The 18,277-nt window shown below is 39.5% G+C and overlaps 1 protein-coding gene and 2 pseudogenes across 1 annotated transcript in view; 2 read left to right on the top strand and 1 right to left on the bottom strand.

The window, feature by feature from the left end:
* The window catches only part of LOC116049985 (keratin, type I cytoskeletal 13-like), an 83,747-nt gene that overhangs the window by 42,891 nt on the left and 22,579 nt on the right, over positions 1-18,277 (bottom strand). The gene's annotated exons all lie outside the window — the stretch shown is intronic.
* LOC116050012 lies at positions 611-4,886 on the top strand (annotated as a pseudogene).
* LOC116050008 lies at positions 9,819-14,756 on the top strand (annotated as a pseudogene).

Below are 18,277 nucleotides of genomic sequence, written 5' to 3' on the forward strand. Positions count from 1 at the left end.
AAGACTCAATCTGATTAATAGACTGCAGATGGAAACTAGCATTAGCTAACTCTGGTACAAAACATCTTTTCGTAAGATTAATGTATTTTGTACATTGTCCCTGACAAATCAACTAATTAAATAAATAAATAAAAATAGTTGGAGATTAATTTAATAGTTGACAACTAATCGATTCATCTCTGCAGCTCTGGTTTTTAGTCCTCTAAAATCAAAGGAAGTCCTGGTCTTCCTTTTTTATTGCCGAAGAGAATTATTTAAGTCTCATCATTGTTTAAAAAATTATTTGATGATAGTGTAGCATTTTGTGAGAAAAAGTGGTGAATCTCCCACTAATGCAACAGAAAAACTGACAAAAGCCTATTTTGTATAAGTAAACATAAAGCTACAGAAAACTTTAAAGATTACTGTCTTAACGTAAATAATCAAATGTGGTGTGAAGTTGCAATGGGAAACTGTGGAATCAACGAATTCAGTATTTTTTCAATACTTTCAACCACTTCAATCACTTAGGACTTGTTATATGTTATAGAGGAGACTTTTATGAGACTAGGTCCGTTGAAAAAGTTTCTGTTGCAGATTTTTTGGCGTCATGTTGCATAATGCCTGTACTATGAAAGAAAGTGTCAGAATGTAGGTGGACTTTCTCTGATTAAGATGGATTCAGCCTGAAGAGAAAGAATGAGGATGTGAATATAGATCTATTTTTTGCAATGTTTCTGAGCTGCAGTGAACACATGACAGAACCAGTTTTGGGATGTGCGACTGTTTAAACAGACCTGCATTCTTGCACAGGCAGAACATCCGCAGAGGAGAAAGACGTATTCAGATTACTGCAGTAAAGTTACTAATACCAAACTGTAAAAATACTCTGTTACAAGTAAAAGTCCTGCATGTAAATGCTACTTCAGTAAAAGTCTGTAAGTATCATCAGGAAAATGTAGTTAAAGTATTAAAACATTGTAGAAAGTGTAAAGGATCCAAACAGTTGTGTGTTTAATGGTCTAATCATCTCAGCTGGATTTGTAGGCCGTTATATTGTTGGCTAGTTTCATTTATAATAAAACATCAGCTTTTATAAACTACATGTGTTTTGTGTGCAGGAATCTTAATGTATAAAGTAACTAGTAAAAAGTACAATATTTCTCTCTGAAATGTAGCAGAGTAGAAGTAGAAAGTGGCAAGAAAAGAAAAGACTCAAGTAAAGTACAAGTACCTCAACATTGGACTGAAGTACAGCACTGGAGTAAATGTACTTATTCCACCACTTACAGTGAACAGGTACACGGTGAGGTGATGCACCCCCACCCCCAAGGACTGTAATAAATGCAACTTTACATATTCTGTGTTGCAAATCCTTCATGGGCACCATAACGCTTTAATTCACTGCGCTGCTAACTTTTCAACTTTTCAACATACTACAGCACTTTAACACACAGTACCGACAACTGTTTTAACTGTCTTTAAATGTTGTATGTGGTTTTACTTATTTTAGTCTCGCATTCTTGCATACGTCTGTATGATTGTTGTTGTTTCCTCTTGCACTGCAAGTGGCTGTTTTTCAGTTTTTCTTTTTATATGAAATTATACAAAGAACCATGACAATAAATAATTGAGAATCTAAAAAGTACAAGTATAAATACCTCGACATTTGTACTAGAGAAAATTTACTAAGTTACATTCCACCCTAGTGGAGACCACCCCAACCTGCTGCACAGCGCCTAGGGTTATCAAGCTAACAAAAAGGAAACTAAAAAGTCGAAATGTATTTAGTAATTTATTCATTTCCTCCTTTGGTGGTCAGCAACAGGAGTTTCAGCTGTTGCAAATGACTGCCACCTAACCATAGATGTATTTTCTTGCACAGAATGCATAACTAACAAAGCATTGTTTGTGATATAATCCACCTCTGGAGTGACCATCATTGTTCACTTGCTCCGTCAGCCCTCCGAGGGTCGATCTCACCAAGTTCACTTCAGTTTTTCAGACCAAAGGAACGAGGGCAAGTGCTTAGGCGAAGTGAACGAGGGCATGTTGAACCACTAATGAAACGCACGTTTCCTTTAATGTACAGGCATCATCAGTCATTAACACAATCATTTCAACATTCAGGTGAGTTTCTGGAACTCATTCTCATGGTTGTTTATTCAGGTATGAGCACGAGCTGGCCATGCGTCAGTCGATTGAGGCCGACATCGCCGGGCTGAAGAGAGTCCTGGACGAGCTGACTCTGCAAGATCCGACCTGGAGATGCAGATCGAAGGTCTGAAGGAGGAACTCATCTTCCTCAAGAAGAACCACGAGAAGGTGAGAGCACTGAAACCGTCCACCGTGTCACACAAAAGCACAAATGAAGTCTCAAAAATATGTACTACTTTGAAAGTGGCTGCAAAGTTTTGAGAGTTTTCATGCATCCTTAAGTCCCTTAAAAAGTGTTTGTTAAATCAAAATGAACGCACAATATTCTACCTAAGTAAGAGTACTAAGACTTTGATGATCTTGTACTTAAGTACAAGTAAAATTACCGGTATGAAAGTAAAAGAAGCTCAAAATTTACTCAGAATAAAAGTTACTTAGTTACTGTTTAACATACTATTTTATATTTATACTTCACTATCTTAATTATACGCATACTTATTTCATTAAATCAAAGTCTTTTGTGATTTGACACAAAACCATTTATACTTTTCCAAACCAAACTTAGAGGCCGACTATAGCAAGCGTGACAAGCGAGATGCAAATCCCGCTCTCCTGGGTGAAGGTCCTGTGTTTGACCCATCCACCACCCCAACCAACCTCCTTACATGGAAATTTGCCCTTACATACTACTCGCTAAATCCTATCTAACTGCTGCTCTCCACAAACACGCTGAAAGATGCCTTTTTCGTCGCATCAGACGCTGACAGCCACTGTCCAAACGTCCTTAATTTACGAGTTCGGAATGAGAAAGGTTTTTTTTTTTTTGTTTCCGAGCATCCCAAGCCCCTCAAAAATGTGATAACGCAGCAGAAAAATAATAATCCTTTTAAATCAGAATCAGAAAAGGGTTTATTACCACAATAAGTTACACCTACGTGGAATTTGCCTTGGTGAATGGTGCTTACATAAACAAACATATTGAACATTATTATGAAATAAACAATAAATACAGAGACAAGTTTATACATTAGTTATACAAGTTTTGCATTAGAATAAAAAACAATAGGTCCCTGGCACTTTGGTGCTCGGGCGCTAAAAAAAAGATTAAAAGACAGAAGTTAAACCGGCGTCTTCCTGCAGGACCTGCTGGCCCTGCGAGCCCAGGTGGGAGGCCAGGTGAACGTGGAGGTGAACGTGGAGGTGGACGCCGCTCCGCAGCAGGACCTGTCCGCCGCCATGGCCAAAATCAGAGAACACTATGAGACCGTCGCCAACAAGAACCGCGCAGAGCTGGAGTCCTGGTTCCAGACCAAGGTGAGACAACACAGTCCAACCTTTTTAGTTTCTCAAGTTCTGGTTTAGGATATTTTGTAGCTTTAAGTTTTAAAACTTTGTAGTTTTTTAAATTTTAGTCTTTAACTTATTTTTAGTTTCTTAACTTCTGCTGTTCCAGGATGTTTGTCAGATAACTCTACATCACGCTGGGCTCAGATACCCTGATATTTGATCAATAACATCATTGATTGTTCTTCACAGTCAGCCGAGCTGAACAGAGAGGTGGCTGTGAGCACCGAGATTCTGCAGACGTCCAAGACTGAGATCTCAGAGGTCAGAAGAACTCTTCAGTCTTTGGAGATCAAACTGCAGTCTGAGATCAGCAAGGTAAGAACACTAGCACTCTGTCAGAGTTGGCCTTCTGTATTGGTTTGAATGTAAAAGGTTTGAGGTGTTTTGTAAATTACTAAAGGGCTGTCTTACTGTAAATCAAAGTGACGGTAATCATTGACTGTCCTCCCTCTTCCTCAACAGAAAGGAGCTGTAGAGGTGAGACTGGCTGAGACCAAGAGCCGCTACGCCAACATGCTGACAGGTTACCAGAGGCAGGTGGGGGGTCTGGAGGAGCAGCTGTCCCACCTCAGGGCCGACCTGGGTAACCACAGGGCCATGTACGCCGAGCTGCTGGACATCAAGACCAGACTGGAGATGGAGATCACCGAGTACAGGAGGCTGCTGGACGGAGAGAGGTGAGCTGAGTCTACAGTCATCCATCACCAAACCCACCAGACTCCATTTAAATAAACAGTAATGTTATCATCGTAAAACACACTTCATTCAAAGTGGACAGAAACAAAATAAAACTACCAAAAGTCGTCTTGGTTCATCTTTCCATTGTTCCAGCAATCACCACTCTGGTTTGGTTGAAATAAACCCTTAATTCACCCATTTACATGTGGAAATATGCTGGCTCTATACACGCTAAAAGTACTGATTATTTACATGAAGTCTGGTGGGTTTGGTGATGGTGATTTCGGGGCTGTTTCATGTTAAACTAAAAGGATCTTCCTCTTTAACTAAAAGGTCTATCTCTGTAGGGATCCTTTCCATAATGTTGTCAGACACGTAGTATAATAATCTGAGTCTGTCAGCGGCAAAAACAAAAGTTTTAGTGGACGCTAACTGATGCTTAACATTTATCTTTACAATTATAAAACCCACTTTTTTAAGTCTCATCAGTCGAATTTAAAATTAGTCATTTATTTTCTCTTCTGCAGCACTACCAAGACCGCCACCACCACCAAGACCTCCTCCACCACTAAGACAACGAAGGTGATAACCATCACACAGGAAGTGGACGAGTCTGGAAACGTGATCAGTAACAGTTACATGCGAATGAAACCAGAATCAGATGTTGTAACGTGTAAACTGAGTCTGTCTCAGGTTCTTTAATAAAGACGAAATCTGACATTGTTTTCTGTGGTTCACGTGTTTATATTTCACACTGACGGATAAGCTGCTGCTGTCTACATTCTTTGCTCACACAATATTTAGTTTATTTCAATCGGGTTAAATCTGTAGGAGGAGTTCGTTAAAGAAGAATGCCTGCAACTAGACAAAAACATTTAAAAAAACAAAGCAAATTCAAAATGGCTGACTTTGTGTTGGGTTTAGAGGATGCTTCCAAGAGGCTTTTCTTTAGGTCTGGTCATAATTCATATGCCTGCCACATGTTATGACCCTAGGGGTTTTCTGAAAATTTGTAGATCAGTCAATTTGTTACCCCTAAGAACAAGACCCATAAAATAATAAATCTGCAATGTTATTTCTGTTGATTGACAAATACATACCATCATCAATTAGCTGCATAAACCTGAGTGGAGCTGCTGCAGGTTTCTGGTATTTCCTTTTGGAACAAGGTGGCCTATAGCTCTGGCCAGTATTTTATCCAAGGTCTTGGAGAGGATTATACTGAATAGGCTGGAACAGTTTGTCCTGACCTCTGACAACAAGTTTGGCTTCAAACCTAAACATGGCACAGATATGTATATTTTTGCCTTAAATGAGGTCCTAGATTTGTATAACAGGCATAATTCCACAATTTGTATGTGTTTTATTGATGCCTCTAAAGCCTTTGATCGTTTAAGTCATGAGAAGCTATTCTACAAATTGCACAACAGAGGGGTTCCCAAATATCTAGTGAGAATCTTGGCTTCCTGGTATGCTCATCAGTCAATGTATGTGAAATGGGGTACCTCGATGTCTGTCCCATTCAATGTAAGCAATGGAGTTAGGCAGGGAAGTATTTTATCTCCCTTTCTTTTTAATATTTATATGGATGATCTATCAAAGCTGCTAAATAACTGTGGAACAGACTGTATGTTTTTTTTTATCAACCACCTGATGTATGCAGATGATCTGGTGATTCTTTGTCCATATATTGCTGGCCTTCAACAGTTACTGAGGGTCTGCTCCCAATATGGCACAGACTTTGACATTAAGTATAATTCTACAAAGAGTAATATTATGATTGCTAGAAGCAGGGAGAACAAAAAACTGTAATTTCCTTCTTTCTCTCTGTCTGGTACTGTCCTTAAAGTTTGTGATGAGGTCAAATACTTAGGGCACTATATAACTGATGACCTGTCTGATGATAGGGACATTCATAGACAGTACTGTATGATGTATGCACAAGCTAATATGCTGAATCGCAAATTTAGTATGTGTTCATTCATTGTGTTCAATGTGGCATATAATGATGGCATGAGGCTGCTGCTTAAAATGCCACGATGGAGCAGTGCAAGCCAAATGTTTGTAAGTGTTGATGTATCCACCTGTCCTGCTGTACTGAGGAATCTCATGTACAGATGTATGTGTAGACTAACTGAGTCATTCAACAGCATAATTGCAACACTAGTGAACCCTGCAATGAGTGTGGTTAGGTTCACTTCAAGATTGTGGAACCACTGGCGTTTTAGTCTATATGCTAATATCTGAACACTCTTTTTGTGTATTGTGGAACTTTGACTGTTGTAGTCATTTCTTATTGTTTGTGTTTTATCTTGTATTTGTCTGTCTTTTGCTATGTTTTATTTTGTGCTATGGACCGTTTATTTTGTGTCCTGAATAAAGAATATGATGATGATGATGATGATGATGATGATGATGATGATGATATACAAAGTCCATGTAGGGATGGATGGGTCAAACAAACTCAGGACTTTCACTCGGGACAGAGCTGTTTGTGTTCCGTGTGAAACCAAAAGTCAATGTGGACTTGTTTACGTAATGTACTTAACCTAGAAATCGTTCAATGCTGCTTGCGGCTTTGACTTTGGTGATTGGGCATCTGTTTAATGCTGCTTGCTGCTTTGACTTTTGTGATTGGGCTACTTCCTAGGGGTGGCTGTGGCTCAGGTGGTAGAGCAGTCGCCCACCAATCAGAAGGTTGCTGGTTTACTCAGGCCCTGCTGTCCAATGTCGAAGGGAATTGCTCCTGATGCTGCGCCATCGGCGTGTGAATGTGTGTATGAGTGTATATGATAAGCAGATGGCGCCTCTTATGGCAGCCTAGGCCACAGTGTATTAATGCGTGTGAACGGTGCCTGTTATATTTAAAAGTACTAAACACCAAGTTGTTGTTTAGTGTTATTTCTTGTATTTAAAGACCTATCAACTCGGAAGTGAGATTTCCATTGTGTTGTGAATTTTGATAGTGCAGCGGACTTTATTTATATCTGAATTGTAGATCTGAGCTTAAATGATAAGAAAAATTACTGGCAGTAATGTGGAGCTTGGTATATGTTACAGGGCTAGGCGGTGGGAATGTGGAGATGTAAGGGGTGTACAGAAACTCTGTCAAATAGGTCAAAGCTTTTGCATCACTACAACTTAAAGCATCCACATTTTGGACGTAGTTCTCGCTTTCCATGTACATACATGCACTGTCCATGCACATTTAAGACGTGGAATCCCCTTATTGTCCACCAAAGTACAATCCACTCAACAGAAGCCACTCACAAGGAGGAAGCGATATTCAGTTGTCACCTTTGTGCTTGTAGTGATTTAGCATCAGAGAGGAATTATTTTGCTCATATATATGCACATCTCAAAAGAAACGAGTCAGTCATTTGTATGTTTTTAGGCTGTGACTTTAAAACAAACATTTATTGTACATTTAAATCACACAAAAACCGAAAACTTTGCCATCATACATTGGTTGATTTTAAACCTGGAGTAGTTATTACTACTAGGATATAATCTTTGAATGAATTGGAGCAGTCAGATACTGCCATTCCTTCAAATAGTCATTATCATATTGAGGATTTGCAGAAGGTCATAGAGCAAAGATTGGCCGCTGCTTTGCTGAAGTTGCAGCATTTGGTCCATGTACCGAGCTCAGCTGTTGATGTTTTTTAGGGGAACTCCATCATTTGATTGGTTCTGCACCTGTTTCAATATCTTGTGACATTGTAAGTGAAATATTTCATCAGCGAAATATTCCTGTCGATGAACTTATAATTAGAGAAACTGTTAATGCAATTTGTTCTGGTAATCCTGTGCAAAGGTCCATACAAAAAGGTGGCCCTCTAAGTACTGCATATCTGCGTGAGCAGTATTACAAGGAGAACTTCAGTGTTGTAGAGCCAGTTGAATACATTCTTGATGCAAAAAACAAACGCAGTTGCATTGAAGTCCTTACATCAGCTATTAAATAGATGGGATATCATTGATAAAATTGTTGAGGACCATCAAAGACAGGAGGGCGCATATTCTGGCATGTCATATAGGTACAGGTCCTCAGGAGATGGTTCCCTATTCAAGGAAAATAGTTTCTTCTCTGGAGAAAAGCCAAGAATCATCCTACATTATTATGTGGATGACTTTGAAACTTGTAACCCCCTGGGCACCTCGCAGAAAAAGCACAAGCTTTTTGTGGTACATTGGGTATTGGCTAACTTGCCTCCGGGGTCTCATTCCTCGTTATCATCTATTTAGGGACTGTTCGTTATTTAATTAAGGGGCCACCGGAGGAGTTTTGTGGCCTCAAACCTAAAAAGACATGACCCTCCCCTCGTAGTAATAGTAATAATTTTCCTATGATCCTCCAAAATGATTTGATAAAAAGGAATGACCCTCTCCTCGCGTGCAAGTTTGTACTTAGCAAAGAAGTACAGACACCATTTGATTTTTACAGCCATGACGTACAGGAGTTAACCTCTGCATTCTCATCTTACACATCACACTCCTCTGTTATGGTGTGGTGGCCATTTCAGTAGATTTACTCACTAATATTGTTGTGGAAACACAATAAGCATGGAAACTAAATGCACACTTCATGTATTACATTCAGATACTAAGTTACTCCTCTAGTAAACTAGTATTCATATGAAATAGAACAATAAAACATTGAGACCATTCAGCAAAGCAAGCTGGGATATAACCAATTCAACACTGGTTGCTATGGACTAACGTATCGATGTCACTATCGTCATTGTATATTTTAGCACATAGGTAAAGCTGCCGAAGCTGAACATTATATTCCAAAACACATATGTTTATTTTTAAAGCAGATTTTAAGTTACATTGTAACAATTTAACAATTCGCCCTTATGAAAACCAATCGCGGCACGGCTGTTTTGGAACGCAATAGACAGACGCTTAAATTCAACTAAAATGTAACCGTGAACAATCAGTGTTGGACCTACAGTCTGTTGAGATGCCTCTCCAAACGCAGAAACCAAGCGCAGTCACACCATAAAACGTTCCCCTCCCCTATTTTCCTCCGGTGGTCCATTCCATAAATACCGAACGGTCCCTTACCTGTCAGTTTTGTGCAAATCCGATGATGTTAAAACCTATGGTTATGGTAAAGTCTTTGAACCTCTTCTACAATATCTGAAAACTCTGGAGGAGGTGGGTGTTTATGTATCGCTGTTAGGTGAGTCAGTTAAAGGTACTGTACTCACTGTAGTGGCTGACAACCTGGGAGCGCACAGCGTTGCAGGATTTTGCACAGGAAAAATCACTGATTTTCAACTACATTCTGTTGCATCTGATGCGTTCAGTCTGAGAACGAAGGAGCTTCATCAAGCCCATATCAAACAAGCCCAAGATACGTGTACGAAATATGTGTCTTCACAAAACACCGTCTCATTTTCATGTCATCTTTGGCTATCCACCTGATCTTGCCCACGATGTTTTTGAGGGTATAATCTCAGTCAAGCTAGCTTAATGCTTAACGGTGCTTATGTCCAGAAAGCTTTTCACATTAGGTGACCTGAACAATGCCATTCTGACAAATGGGTTGACAAGACTAACAAACCTCATGTAGTGTCACAAACTTTCTCCAGCAGAAAAACAGTGGGGGGAAATGCTCATGAAAACTGGAGCCTGCTCCAGTTCTCATGGACCTGAAGGACATCACAGAGCTTGTTGTTGCCCCTGTGCATAGTGATGGCTCACTTGCATTTTTAGAAGGTAAAATCATAGAGCACCGGCAGAGATACAAAGAGTTGTTCCCTGACACTAGGCTGCGACCAAAACACCATTATTTGGAACACTACCCTTAGATGATTAGGCTGTTTGGTCCAGTTGTCAGCCAGTGGACAATGTGCTTTGAGGCAAAGCATAGATTTTTCAAGCAGGTTATCACACAAAAAAGTTGCTTCAAGAATGTGCCCCTCTCATTAGCCTCAAAGCATCAGATGATGATTGCTTACCATCTGAGCTCTCCATGTCTGAGCAAGCCTGACCTAAAGGTCTCAGCTGTATGCACTCTACCAGTAGACTTACTCAAAGAGGAGGTAGCACAAGCCATCAGGCAAAAGTTCCCTGACACACCTGAGGTTCACCTTGCACAGTGTGTGACATCTAAAGGCATTAGCTTTAGGAAGGGAATGATACTGACCCACAGAGCAGCAGGCAGATTGCCTGAATTTAGTGAAATTGACCAAATCTGTATTTTACATGAGAGTGTATTTTACATTGTGAAAGAGCTCAGTGGTTGGTACAGAGAGCATTATAGAGCCTTTGAACTCAGCCAACCACACATCGGTACATTCACTTGTGAGGCACCCAGTGAACTATAATAATAATTATCCACTTGTTGACTACAAGATTGGATCAGCCCGCATGGTGACTTTAAAAAGGCATGTTGAAATACAAGGTGATGAGCAACGGAGTTGGAGGGGTATGATGATTCGCTTTTGTCTACGTTAGTAAATATGGTTACGGGATTGTGCAGCTTCTTATATTCTTCCTGCATATCTATCTAATGCAATAGTTGTTCTAACCTACTATATTTCTTATATCACAGGGTGTCCGCAGTTCCTAAACATGTCTGAAATTCAATTTTATAAATAATAAGCAGTACAAGGGAAAGTTCACATTTTAATTCATAAGGTCTAAATTCTAACCCAAACTTTTAATAAATGTTTTGTCAACATTACTAGTTACAGGTTCTACTGCATCAGAGGTAGCATGTCTGATTTTAAAAATCTAAGCCTACAGCTAAAGACAATCCTGCTTTTTACTGACATGCTGCACTTATCCTCTGGGAAAATGAGACAGCTCACATACTGACCTTCAGAAAGAAACTCCAGAAAATCCATGGACCAGTCCCCAGTTTTATGGGTCCTGGTTAAATGTATACCAGCATCTTGTTAAATAACAGTTTAATACAATACTCTAGTTAACAACTCACCATATTCCTACCTAACACTGACTTCTGACGTGGACCAGAAATGCAGTACCGACATTTATATTGACCTGAAGCGATGGTTGAATTGTGAAAAATTAATTTGAAATATAGTTTTTTTTTTATTATTATTATTTAAAAGGTCTTTTAAAATATGAAATGTAATTTTGTATACCTCTAAAGTCACCCTGTATTCTGGCTGGTTATCTTTTTGTTCCTTTAATTCTTTTTCTATCCTATACTATATTAACCTTTTCTAAATGTAAATGGATTCCTTGTTCGGAAATGAGTTCCTTAACCTTACCTCATTGTCAGAAGTACAAAACAGAGGTACTCTTAAAGTAATTGATATGTCAAAGCCCACCACCGTGCAGCATGATGATGGGAGGTCTATTGTTCTCAATACAGCCTTAAATCCACATGCATTCAGTCCTTCCTGTGAGTCTTCGTCCCTTTCAGGTGGATCTGTAGATACAGAGTACTGTCATCGAATGAGACATAATATATATATAATCTCAGAAAATTGGTGCAACAAGTGATTCCAGAATACAGTATGTGACACTCTCCGTAGTTATAACAGTGAGAAGGATTTTTTTTTAATTTAACTTTAATGAAATTGTTGAAGAATTAAGGTGATGAAGTAGAATAAAGGACAACAGTGTGATTATACCTAACAGATGCTAATACCAGATACTGTTTTATGTCAAAGTTTTCACATAAAACATTTGCCTGTCCTTTCTCTTCCTCTTTGCAATCTTTCTTTATTATCCAAGCACTCTTCCCTAAAATCATTTTAATTTTATTAATATTCGGAAGCTATGATCATACAATAACTTCAGATATCTGAATAGAAGCTGCATATTAATCAAGGCATTTTGGTGAAGAACTCTCAATTAGCTCTTTCTCAGAGTCTTACTGTACTTCTCTCTTACCTTTCCAGGTGATGTGAGTGGTGAGCTGCTGGTGGACATAGGTTCGGGTCCCACCTTGCACCAGGTGATGAGTGGCTGTGAGGTTTTCAACAAGGTGCTCCTCACAGATTTCCTGGAGGTCAACAGGTAAACTCAGTTTTAAAGACTTGAGATATCTTGAAATATCACTCACTATGAATGACTCAATGTTTAACTACTATCATCATCAGGAAATGGTTTATATTTGTAATGTAAGGTGTTCTATAGAGAGAAAATAAGAATGCTACTCTTTTCACTTTACATTGATTTTTACATAGCATTCTAGAGTTCCTTTTTCTACTTTCCCCCTCCTTGTGGTAACACCATTTTCCCTCATAATTGGTTTCACAATTCTAAAAATGAATCTGTCATCTTATTTCAAGGGTCACAAGATCGCACGTTTTATTCTGGCCCTCTTTTTGAGCTATGAGTCATCCTTGTACTGTGCCTACTGTGACAATAATACAAGTGCAAAGTACAGCTGAGGCTGATGACAATATCATTAGGGCCCGAGCGCCGACAGCGGCGAAGGCCCTATTGAAGCTGAAGGAATTATTATTCTTTTTCCCGGCAAATTGCCTTTTTGAGGGGCTTAACATACTCAAAAACTCACCAAAATTGGCGGTCGCATCAAGACTGGTGAAAATTTACTTATTTTAAGGGTTTCGGGAATAGGCGCACAAAAATGGCTCGCTAGCGCCCCCTACAAAATTAAATAAATTGAGCCCCTGCAGTATGTTTAACGTAGACTCACGAAACTTGGTAGACATATGTAACTTGTGAAGACGTATAAAAAACGTCAATGGAGCCATACCCTAAACCCAACAGGAAGTCCGTCATTTTGAATTGAAAGTTCGAAATTAGTGCGATTTTGGACATTTCCACGTCGTACTTTTGACTCCTAGAGACTTCATCCGATCAACTTCAAATTCTGTCTGTGCCATCTTAAGACGTTAAAGATGAAAAGTTGTTAAAAGAAAAACTTTTCGTCATAGGACATGGCCGTGGCGGGGCGGCCATTTTGTACGTTTCGCCATTGAAACAAGAAGTGGGTGTAAGTCAAGTGTACATTGTCCAATTGGGTCGAAACTTTTCATGATTCATAAGACTCTAACTCTGAGGACATTTACCAGACAAAATTGACTCAAAGTCATAGCGCCCCCCTAGTGGCAACAGGAAGTAGGCCTAAAAGTCAAGGTGCTATACTTTAACAAACTCCTCCTAGAGATTTCATCCGATGGACTTCAAATTTGCTCTGTACCATCTTAAGACATTAAAGATGAAAAGTTATTAAAAGAAAAACTTTTCGTCAAACAGTGTGGGCGTGGCGTGGTGGCCATTTTAAGTGTTTAGCAATGAACGAGAAAGTGGCTGTAACTACAGTGTACATTGTCATATCTGCTTGAAATTCCCCACAGTCAACAAGAGTCCAGGCCTGAGGACAGGCCAATATTGACTTTTGGTCATAGCGCCCCCCCGCTGGCAACAGGAAATCAGCCTTATATGACAAACATGAAATGAATGTTACATGAAACTTATATGTGGTCTACATGTGATACTGAGCCGCCCCCTATGCTTTAACCACGCCCAGTTACTCAGACCACGCCCCCTTTCATAACATTTGAACCGTTTAAGGTAGAGTATTGTGTGAGGTATCATTGAACTCAGCAGATAGTTCCTTCTTCATTGGGTGATGGTTTGGCCCGCCCACTATGCTTAAGCCACGCCTCCTTCATAACTGGTGACCAGTTTAAGGTAGAGTCTTGTGTCAGGTATCATTGAACTCAGCAGGGAGTTCCCTTGTCATTGGTGGGCAAGGAGCAACGTCTGCCATTAACCCCAACACGCGCAGAGGCGCAAGGCCCCATCCAACGCTGCTTGCAGCTTTAATTAGTTTTGTATTTGGTCATAAAGCAGTAAGTTATGGACACATTTAAATTTTTGACCTGGTACTACTGTAGATGAAAAGTCAGAGCAGGAAGTCAGTAGGATACATGATTTGGGAACTATGAATGTCTCTACCAAATGTTGGACCAATTCACCAAGTAGATGTAGAAATATTTCACAGCATAAGTGAAAGCTTTAAACTGCAATGCAGTGTGCTTCTGAGTCAACACACAGTATAAATTACATAACTAGTGCAGATAAATGCTGTGTGCATTTACAATAGCTGTTTCTATCTAATTTGGTGATTCATTGACTCTAACAGGCCCTCAGCATGGACAGTGAAGGCTGCCAGGCTACGACATTGTCCCAATTGACGTGCACTGCCCTCAGCCTCTGGCCCTTGACGTCCTTTCTTCAACAGGGGCCGACTGTCTCGTGTCCTCCTACTGTCTGGAGAGTGCCAGCCGTGACCTGGCTGCCTTCACCAGGGCCCTGGGCCACATTGGGAGGCTCCTGCGGCCCGGTGGCCACCTCCTGCTCATCGGAACTCTGGGAATGAGTTACAATTTTGGGGGGCCTGGGTTAAAGATCCCTACGATCCCAGTGAATGAGGCCCAGGTCTGTGCTAGTTTGAAGGAGAGCGGCTACACCCTGATCAGGCTGGAGGTTTACACATGGCCTCAGGACATGAACTTCTGGGGTGATGACGCGTCTGGGGTGTTTTTTGTAAAGGCAATCAAGAAGTAAGTGTGAAAAAAGAGGATAAAGGCTATTAAAGATGAAAGTGAGAAAGTAAGTATAAATGCAAGGTTTATCACATTAGACAATGAGAAAATGGGCTACTGGTGATGCTAATAATAATACTCACACATATTTGTTTTTTGGGGGATGAGAGGTTGCTTTGATTCAATTCAATCATTTCAATTGTTTTCAAACTGACTCTTAATGGAAAAAATATGCAAAGACAAAAAAACATGTAAATGAAATATTTCACTTACTTTCCTTGGTCCAGTGAATGTCTTTCTCAGGGTGAATAAGGAGACGTTTCCTTTTTCTCTCTGTCAGAAATGTAATTACACATTGCCCCCTGCAGTTCAAACACAGCAACTACAGCATCAAGAATGTAACGCTTCCATTTTTTGATGAGTTGCGTGTTGTTTTGTAATTTCTGATGATATGAATAAGGATGCTAAAACAATTTGTATTTCATGTTTTCTTATCTCAGACTTATATTGCATAATAACATTATATTGATCCACACTTAGTGTTGATATTAAATTTGACAATACAGCTAAAAAATTGCTTTATTTTAAGTGATCAAATTTAGATATGCATCTGAGAATATGATTGTGTAATTAGAAGTAATGAACACCAGGGGTCATTACTCTGCCATCTGAGGTGCTCCTCAAATGTCAAGCCGAAAATGTGTGAATGTTTTCTGATTTTGCTAATACTTGTTGCTAATAACAGTGGTAAAGAACACATATATAGTCTGTAATGGGCAAGAACAAATAAAATAAAATACATAAAAGTGCAAAAGGTGTGCACGGTCTTTATTTAATACACATCAATGTTTGCTGTCATTTGCAATATCCAATCACATTTGTCACACGTCCAAATTACATGTTGACTCCATGTGTTAACTAAAATGCCAAATAAAGCTTTTTGTCTTTCTTTTCTTAGGAAATAAATATGACTGGAGTATTTTACATTCCTACAGATTCCTTTTACAGACATACAATCACACAAATACCAACAACAACCCATTATTATTGTTTGATTAGCATCCAAAAAAAAAACAAAAAAAACAAACATTTATATACAAGTCAATAATGAACCGTTACACTCATCATGTATATTGTTTAAAAAAATAGGTCTTCTTTCAGTCCCCACCGATCATCTCTGCCGTCACAAACAGATCATGCTTGCTAATCGCCGTGTTACAAAAAAGCCTGTTCATAATATGAAACCGTAAAAACTGATTTGTTGGATTTGACTGATGATTTAATCTGGTCTGTTGTGGCTGTGACTGCGCTCAAAACGTCTGTAAACCATACTCTGATTTCCTTGACCTTGGACGCAAATGTCTACAAAGTTGAGGATAGCAAACTGAAAAGAGTTGTGTACTAACTTTGACATATCATCACATTTTAAGTTGATATGGTGAACCTTTTAGCAAACACTTGCTTATTTACACATCCAGCAGGAAAAAATATTCATTTTGAGTGTTTCTGGTGGTGTTTCAAGCTTTCATCACTCTTTCAGACTGAGTAAGATAAAGAACATTAGATTTAGCATGATTGACTCTGTAACCATATAATTTCTGATCATTTAGTAAGTGCAGGAAAGGATCATGATACGTTCTTTGAAAATAGGACAATGTCATTTGCATATTAGGGAATTCTGAAAGTCAAATATAATTCGAGTTGTAAAAGAATCAGTTCTATTTGAATGCTGAAATTACTATTCGAATGTGATTTTTTTTGTGAGAAACACAAGGCATTGTAAGCTAACGTTACAGAGTAACTCTCTTATATGCAGTGGCGTAACGAGCCAACACCGGGCCCCTATGCAGGATTATCAAGGCGGGCGCCCATACTACAGCACGTGATGACGGCGCAATGTCCATGAGTAGGCTACCATCAATAGGACAGGATAGGATCATAGAGACACAGCAATTCCTGTTTTTCACCTTTCACCACGCAACAAAAAAAACTGGCTGGTAAAAAGTCTTTAAAGGTTTTTTAAATCCACCTGCCACAGTGGCTGGTGGTCAAAAAAGTTAACTTCATGCCCTGGACAGAGCAAATTCACAGCTCCAGATGAACTGTGGGACAATACACTCTAGTGATCCGGTCATTAAATAAAGAGCTGTTGAAACTATTCCTCCCCAAGTGTGTGTGTGTATCTGTGAACAGAGGTCTACAGCAGCGGAGCTGCTACATATGTTTACAACAATTTGTGATTGTAGACACCTTGCCAAAATCACAGCATCAACTATTGGTATCCCCCACCCCGAGATAAAATCTGAAGGTGAAAGTCTAATAGGCAAACACACTTTTCTTCATGCAGGTTTTGTCATTAACAGTATTAAAGTTCGGACCGATAATGAGGACATTAAGTCTAATGATTGTGCGAGAGCTTAACAGCTGTATTTCCAGACTTTGACATGTGATGATATATGCACAGTATTGAAGACATATTTAGTTATTGACACTGTGTTCTGCCGTTATCTAATGCTAGGGTATTTGATGCTATCCTGTATTCCATGGACTCGGGCCATCTCCTCCTCCTGCGCTCCATAGCGTCAATACTTGAAAATATTACGAGTAATCCTTATTCCCACATTTACTTTCTGCAGTCTGACTTCAGTTCACCACCTCACCATCTGCGTCGCCAATTCCCATTGTCTCCAAAATGTTCGTACGCATGGCTCAGAGTTTGAGTGGAGGACCGCACATTCTCCCGTCAGGTTTGTTTTTTATAAATCACAACCTTTGCGTGGGAAGTGGCGTACGCACATTTTCAGCCCCGTTTTGTGCGTAGCCTACGCCACATTTATAAATGAGACCCCTGGTATTTTGGGGGACTTAAACTGGGACTTGTTGGCTCCGGTCTCTGATCCTTTGAAATGTTTTTGTGAATTTGCACATCTGACACAAATGATTGAGTCACCGACAAGGCCAAATCCTAAACATCCTGAAAAGTCATCGCTTCTTGACTTGTTTATAACTAACACTCCACATAAATATAAAGCTACCACTGTATTTGCAAATGACATCACCGTTAATTGCGTAATCGCCGCAGTGAGAGACAAATTACAACCACGTATCATAAGCAAAATCATTTAAAAAAAATTCTGTGAGCAAGCTTTTTTACCTGATCACTATTTATGTGATTAGACAAAGGTGTCTCTGATTCCTGTCCCTGAGACTGCTTTATCATATTTTTAATGAATCTTTTTAGATATTCTAAATAGGATAGGCTCCTCTTAGAAAGTACAAGGTTAAAGGATGTGACAATACATGATTCACAGATAGACTTTCAGATATCTTCACCAGCGGAATCTTGCATTGGCAATTGCTAGAGAATCCCCCAAAAAACTTTGTTGGTAGTGAATATCACCACACAGCAGCATTTAAGCATTTTTCTGTTTGCTACCATACAAAATTGACGATGAGGCACTTTCACGCAATACAAGTCAATGATGAGCGGAGAACTCCCCCACCACCACCCCCCTACTTTTTCAGGTAAAAAGTAGTGTAACGCGCTACTACTGAAAATTTGGTAACGAAACGTATCTCCTTTTTCAATTCGGCGCAACCTTACT

Source organism: Sander lucioperca, chromosome 21 (assembly GCF_008315115.2).
Source record: "Sander lucioperca isolate FBNREF2018 chromosome 21, SLUC_FBN_1.2, whole genome shotgun sequence".
In the NCBI taxonomy this organism is placed as follows: domain Eukaryota; kingdom Metazoa; phylum Chordata; class Actinopteri; order Perciformes; family Percidae; genus Sander; species Sander lucioperca.